Source organism: Ptychodera flava, chromosome 13, assembly GCF_041260155.1.
Source record: "Ptychodera flava strain L36383 chromosome 13, AS_Pfla_20210202, whole genome shotgun sequence".
Lineage (NCBI taxonomy): Eukaryota > Metazoa > Hemichordata > Enteropneusta > Ptychoderidae > Ptychodera > Ptychodera flava.
In genome coordinates, this window is record NC_091940.1 from 16376322 (window position 1) to 16384747 (window position 8426).

The window sequence follows — 8426 nt, forward strand, 5'->3', positions numbered from 1 at the left end:
ACTGTCAGTCTGGACTCCAATTAAATTATCACCAAATACATATTTATATTTATATATACAGGCTTTATCAACAAACTAAATATTGTGTGTTTGAGCATGCTGTAGGGAGATAGCAAGAAACTGTAGTTGTTATATTGCATAGAAATATTGCAGAAATCATTAACAGTTGCAGCTTCTGCCCTGTAACGAGGCTCAAGTTTGTTTTTTACGACAAATCACAAGTTTAGATTTTTTTGAGATAGTCATGAAATGTGACAAAATGGTTCTAGATTTTGTTAAATTATAACTAACATTACAACATTTTGATGACATAAAAAATGGTATTCATTTTTCATTGAATTACCTACAAAAACTTGGAATTGGAAAATGTAAAACTCAAAAGGGACCCAAAAATTTTCAAGTCCCCCCCCCTACAGGTAGAGCAAAATTTTCAAGTCCCCCCTCCACTACCCCCAAAATTTTCGAATCCCCCCCCTGAATTCCTCCAGCTCCCCCTAACCGTTTTTTGTGAACGCAGCCTTATTGCAACATACCCCCTGCTTGCACAAAGTGTCTGCAGCTGACTGAAACGAAAAACGATATCGCTGACAAGTTAACAAAGTTGCTCGCCAATTACAAAGGAAAATAGCGATATGCCTTGCAATACAACTGGGTAATTTGCAAATTAGGTGTCCGATTTCAAGTCACCACTGCTGTAACATGGTTTTTATCTGTGGTATTTCCAAAGGTCAGCAGTTTTTATTAATGCAATTGTGTGTATGTGAGGGAGGAGGTTAATGGCAAATCATCCACGTAAAAATCAAACTTCAGCGAAAGGCTTCATCGTTTGTATAATCCATTCAAAGTATTTTCTATGCATGCGTAGCCTCAGAATTCACAAATGGAATCTCATCCATTAAATCCTGCTATTCATGTTCACCAGTCTGCGACCTTCTGAAAGATTCACCAATGAAATAGGTATACGACGATTTAATAATACTCTTCAGTGTGTTTCCAAAAAATCGGTTATATCAATAATATTGAACTCCAGAGAGCCACATTTAGATTCGTGCTGTTCAGTGCAGTCTCTGGTTTTGCGCACATTTTAAAATGTACAACAGTTTTCCATATGTCCAAAGTTGTTTACATTGCTTGTCGACTAATAGTCGTACCTGGAACATTTCTCCTTCAGTCCCTCATGCTGAAAAGAGTCACAACAGCTTGCTCTGTGGCCGTTTAGTATCTCTTAGAATATTTGGCTCTTAATTAAGTTCAGCCAGCCCTTCTTGAGAGGTTGACCCGCATTTGTATATTTATTATAATGTATCATGGAAATAGGACTTTCTGGTGTTTCATTCTGCGAGGTACATTTTTGGCACTATTCGAACAGAAACTTTATCATGCAATTTGATTGCATTACAGAATCTTGTCACTTTATCGTTGCCTATTCGACCTTCGACATGCTGATAACAAGAAACCGTTCCTTCCACATTCTGTGATGAGAGATCGATATATGATTTAAGGTAGCGTTGCATTTAACAAACACATGTTTTCAAAGCAATATTTCTTATCAAAGGTGATGTAAAAACCCCTCATACTATTGTATTTTTAAAAGGCAGAGAATATCAAGTTTAGTGTGGTAGCAATAGTTCACTCATAGGAGGAAGAGTATATACTTGAGGTAGAAAACCTCAATGTTGTTAGTTATGAGAAATATTCATTTCAGTCTAAACGTTGATGGCTATTTTATGAGATTTTATACCTTATTTAGAACTAGAGTATATGTACAAAAAAGACTATTGTTTTGCATTATCTTTTCTCATTATTGAATTATAGGGGTTGAAATATAGGCAAAATTGAAATGACCTTACTCAAAATGTAATAACTTTGTTGCCAAACAAAATTGCTGGTTTATTATACAGTATTTAAAGGACATGATGTGAAATTTCACACAGTTTGACCTAGCCAGACTGGAGTTAAATTCTTTTGAAACGTTGAAAACGGGGGGGGGGGGGGGGTCCAGGAAATTGGGCGATTTGCATAAATTTGCATAATTTACACTTCTTTCTCACCCATCTTGTGACTGCTTGTCATACTAAAAGGTAAACCGAATCAGTGTTTTAATATTTGGTTCACAGATTGATGAAAATTAAATCTTTCCAAAAAAAGTCATTTTGAGCAAAATACGCTGTGTTGTGTGCAACGCCACATGAACACAAGGTTTATATATGAAGGGTCAGTATTATGTATTTGACATTTTACGTTTGGTCGAGTCTTTATTATCCTTGCAAAGTGTTATTATGTCTGCTGGGATCATTTTCTTCGATAAGCACTTTGATGAAAAATTTTAACTGATTTCCGAATAAGACTGTGCATTAGCATGTAAGCTAGTGAGGCAGGGATATGCTGAAAGAAGACTCTGATAAGGTCTTTCAAAAATTTCTGTGGTAGATATGTAGATATTGTTGACAAACATGAGACTTTTGTCACATAAATGCTGAAGGTAGCATACTTAATTATAACTTAATCAAATGATTAATTAAATTCCATCACTCACAGATTTTTTAATTTTAAACCAATCCTGACGCCTGTAACATGTTAGCATGGTACGCTGAGCCATTCCGGGCACCTGAGTACCACTACTTACTATTAGTGGTTAAGGATGGTCCAACTTTGAATTAAGTGTCTCAAGGACGTGGCAATGTTTTAACTCAAACGACGATGATTATTCGACCAATTTTTATGTCATATTGTTTAATAAAGATATCGAAATTGAAGTTTTTACTTTTGGTCTTTAATAATCACATACGTACACAGATAGACCTCAAAGCAAAGCCCGCGATCGTCATGGTAATGACCTCTGAAGATGTCGTTATTTCGCGTTAAACGTTGTCAAACTTTTGCTCGAAGTCAACGGGCCTTCATGGTCTATCATAGGAGATGAAACGTTCACAAATTGCTTTTTTGCTTTGTGTGAACACTGTAAACACAACGGCCTTCAAGCAATGTCGATAATCGTGAACATCCCGGCGGCCTAATAGTGCGTTTTCATGGCATTAATAGAATATTGAATGTACTACCGAATCGTGAGTTCCTATAATGACGCTAAATCTGTCGAAAAAATTTCTTAAAAATGTTTTTCCGAGCAAATGGTTTCACATTTTTGTGACAATCGTTTGGTACGTTCGCGGATCAATATTAGGTATAGTTTAATAGTTTGACATGAAGACATTACAAATCCATGAATTTATCGATTTATACATATTAACAAAACAGAGTGACATTTGCTATTTTTAGGTATTTTAATAAATGGTAAAAAGGGGGCATGACTCTCACACTTAAATATAAACAAACCCTCATTCCTTCTTATGAAGCTATACCCTTAACTTTTATATTCAACATAGAGAATTATCACTTCTCGGTACCTGAAATAACAGATTGTTTTAAGTAGTATGCGCCTCGAAGGTAAAAGACTTAAATCTAAGTTCAAACTTTCATAAAGGAATCTTTCAACCAATCTCTTTCAAAATCAAGAATAAAAATCAGGGGTCACCATGCAAATTTGGTTCTGGACAAACAAATTATCCAAGATTTACCGAAACTCAAAATGGCCGCCATCCCTGTGTTAACTCTATAGAAAAACTTTAAATTCTCGATTTTCGAAAAACTAAGACGGCGAAAATGTTTTACACCAAGACCTTTAGAATGAGTCCTCACAAGTGGTAGATCAGAAGGAATTGTAAAAGTCTGAGAGTTCGAATATCTGTTCCCGAGACGCCTTCTACCTTAACATGTTCGTTGATACTTCCTTTGGTCTAAATTATGTTTTGAATGTTGAGAGTATTGAAACAGTTGCTAGGCTCTAAATCGTTTTAAGACTTGCAGCACATCAAAGGTCAAGTTATGACTTCAGATCTGTTTGTTCTTTATCAAGACATACAAGATCGGCTTAGGATATTCTCGCTTGAAGGAAAGACATCATTCTAAAATATTGGTTCCCTCTAATATTGGTGATTTTGTCCTGTGGCAGGCAAGACCTTAAAAAATTCATAAAATTCATCAGTGGTCAAAAAGATAAGTTTGTCTTTAAAAGTTCATCGGGGGCGATACTGATACCGGCAGCAATCGAAAAAAAAAACATCGTACAGATAATTACTTTAAAATGTCATGTCTACTTACATGTAATAGCGATCTAGCAGAACATAGTATACCAAATTATCTTTCCGTTATCTGTGTCTAGATTTGGTCGATGAATGATTTTTTTTGTTCTCAGAAGGGTGTGCCGAGGAGATTGAAGCCCGACCCTTATCTGTAAACAACGTTGATATGCTGAATTGGCAAAGTATTAAAAATATTCATTGCGCATATCAATGCAGGAACACTCACAAAGGAGTATCTAGCAATAAGATTGATAGCAAATTTATGATAATTTTCTTATTTTACAATATTTTAAAAATTATGTATTTCTCATGCACTTTGCCATGCACTTTGATAGCGGATAGAACGCTACATTTCGAAAATTGAAAGGGTCGTGAAAAATTAAGAATAAGCGGACTGAAACGTATTTTTAGAACGCCACGCATTTTTAATTTAGAAATAATGTATGCGGGAAATTAAATATATTGAATTTAAATGCATGTTGTTGCTACTTCTAAAAGATATCAAATTTCATAAGTTAAAAGTTAATATTCTTACGATGAACGGCCACTAACGCAGTTCTCATCGTCAATCCTCAAAAGAGAAAATTACAGTTACAGAGTGGTTTTAGGTTATTAATAATATTTTACTATGAAAGAACCCACCAATAATAGGCATAAAATATGAACACGGCCTAAGCCCTATGGTTTCTACGAATACAGTGCTGTGCCGTGGAAACGCTACTCTACTTTAGTTTATATGGAAATAGGGTATTTGAAATTTTGGCACATAAGAAGTCGGCCTACCTTTTTTCCTTTGAGTGGTGCTTATGTTCTATAATGCATTCGGTGCTCGGTATTTTGGCATGCTACACTGGAGTATGCAGCTCACTGTATCGGTTCCATATGCGATATTGCGTTTTCAATTTTAATAGGAAATCTCTACCGACTTGTGAAGCGATCACTCTGAAAAGAATTGAGGCCTCTGGCGACAACGGTACCTGTCACAACATTTTCTCAGAAATAATAGGGGACTCTGACAAGTTTCTTACGATGAAAGATAATTGAATGTTTGATACATATATGGCATGTCATCCAGGGTTTTTTTTCTGGATTCAACGTGGTCGTCTTGTTTTGAAACCATGCAATACTTCAGCGTGGCTTCATTGTCAATTGTGTCCGTACCGTTAAATGTACACCATCTTGCTTTTTAACCGACTGACAGTTAAAATTCCTCTTAGCCTTTACAATAGCGGCCATGTTGAAATTATAATATCGTTAAAAGCGACATAATTTTCTTCTCTAACCAACTATTTTTATTCTTGATCATAAAGGAGTATAGTGTACGCGTCTTTGGTCAACAGACAAGGAATATTTCGATACTTCAGCAATGAAGTAACAGGTTTGCCTTTCAATTTATACACAGGTGGATAAGGCAATATATATATATATATATATATATATATATATATATATATATATATATATATATATATATATATATATATATATATATATATATATATATATATATATGTATGTATGTACATACATATATGAAACTGGGAAACCAGGAGATCCCAACCAGACTCTCAATTCTTTACAATTATTTTATGTACTGCTTGTGGCAGCTTGTTTTGAAGCTCTTGGAGAGAGTAGAGAGTAGAGTAGAGATTTTATCAGCTTTGTTCTGTGAATGTCAAGAATTTAATTTTCCCCACAGAGCTAACATAGAGATGACGGTTATTTTGAATTTCAAGTATCGGTTTATGTAAGGTACCTTGTGTCTCGTATCAAAATTCGCATGGTAATTCCTGTATTTTACGTTTCATTTGTTTAGAGATGGTTAAAAGTTTCGTTGAGGAAAGTTTGAGCAGACGTTTAAGTCTCTAAGTTTCGAGGCGCGTTCTACCTAATAGCACATGGGTAAAAGAAAGAGCTCGGGCAGGACATGACACAAATTTTGTCAAATATCTGCTCACAAATTATAACGGACTATCACATGAATGGACTGACATGCAAGCGTGAGTCAAACTCTTGTTCCCGCCTTAAATTTGACCGTAACTAGCAATTTTGAATAAAGCTGCAAACATGGATGCCAGTCAGCTGTGTTTGATTGCAAGATGCAGTGATAGAAATTTGCATTTATAGTATGGAAGGTACGAAGTATTTTCTTTGTGCCAAGATTGAAAGAAACATTTCAGTCATGCCTACGTCCAACGAGTGTGTAACTTAACAAAATGTCTGGACTCTCTGAAACAACTTTTGAAGTTTTGGAACATTTTGGAGGCAGCCCTTCTTCACCGGTATATGTCATATTTCAAGGACCTTTGTAAGTCATTTTGAACATTCTTGACAAGTAGTGTGTGAGTTTGGCTAAGATAGTACCTGCCTTGAACCCGAGATTGAAACTTTTGCTCAAAGTTTCCTCACAGAAACTTTGAACCATTCATTTCAAAATCAAGAACACAAATCATGGGTCACTATGAAAATTCTGATACAAGAGAAAAAATACCGTCAAGGACAGTGTGCTCATATTTGGTTTGAATTGAACCATCAAGAAATATTTTAACCACAAAAACAAGAATGACAAAAGTAAATAAGGTCTGAAACTTTACGTACTGGAGGTCAACTTTAGGAAGAGGCTTAGCAGAGGAACGTTTCCACACAGTCCTTCTGGTTTCAGCAGTTCTGTTAATATGTATCATTTCATGAACAATGACAGGAAAAGAATCATGGTCAGTGGAGTAGGCTGTTTCAGTCACTGCCACCACTCCTGCACATAATAAGTACACTGCATACAAATGGGTTAAAGGTCATAGAAGCTCCGACTCAGATGTGTAGGCTGTTTCAGTTAATACCACCACTCCCGCACATTTGCAGGATTTCCCTTTTTTCTTACGTCATTTGCATATTTTTGACACTGACATATTCATTTGAACAACGTCACATCTCAACCCCTGGGTCTACCTGTACACCAAATACTAAGATGGTAGGTGCAGCGGTTTGGGAGCTTTTGCATCTGATGGACATACATCCGCCCATACATACATACATACAGACATACAGACGCCACCGACTCTCCATATAGGCTCTTTTTGGTATTTATAGACATACCAAATATGAGCTAACAAATTATGTAAAATCTGATGAAATTTGAAATTAAAGACAGCCCCTTATCCGATGTCAAGGAGGGCAAAATAAACTATAAAAAAATTAGAAAAGTGAAAACTTCATTTACTACACATACTTCAAGTGAGTCAACAACAGCAGGATACCAGCAAAGTATTGGAAAAAAACTTGAATCTAAATATTTCCCCAAAAGCGCATTCTACCATTTCCATCAGTAAAGGGCACACACATTTCAACTCCTGTCTACATATTGAGCAACTACAATGCAAAAAGCATGAGTGGTAAAACATGATTAAAAACTCTTTGACTTTTTATTTGTTTGTGTTTTAACTGTTTGTGCGATAAATGATACGTGGCAAAATGCCATTTTTAAACAGTACATAAAAGTAATTCTCACATTAAGGTAGAAAATTTAGAAATAATAAGGAACAGTAACTAACTTACGACAATTCTTTTAGGTATTATTGCATGTATAAGCTAGTTTCTAAGTTTGTTTCAAACCACGTTGAATGAAATACCCAGTATTCTGCTTGTCAACATTAAGTGTATCTGCCTGTCCTTTCACTGTGAGTACTGATAATGAAATAAAAGGTCCAGAAGTGAATTCAATCGTAGACATTAATCACACACATCAAGCACTGACAATCAAAATACTGGGTATTTCAAAATGGTGTCAAGTAGACTAAGAAACTGTAGATTATACACTGAACAAAAAATACTGAAAAAAATTGTCAAAAGTTGGAGACACTGAAGCTTTAACGTGTACAAATTAAAATATATATCTAAGAGACTGAAGCTTCAATCAATTATGTCAGTCATGAGCTAAGAAACATTAATTCTCTCTTTTCATGGATATACCTCACATTATGAAACCAGGGTTAACTTTTCATAACCGGTAATACAAGTTTTCCAGATATTTTATTACCAGTAATAACGTTTTTTCTGGATTTCCAAAATTTGGACAATATTCACATCCCTTTCTTACTCAGTATTTCATTGGCTGCAGCTCTGATTTTTGACAGCTCACACAGACTTGTAAATAGTTTCCCTCTTTTAATCTGTTCACCCCATTTTCCGCTGAAGATGTCCAAACTTCCAAAGGAAAACAATAGGTTTGGGGAAAACCATGCTGGTGGAAGTGTTCCACTATATCAAGGGGATGAGCAGATCCACTGGCTA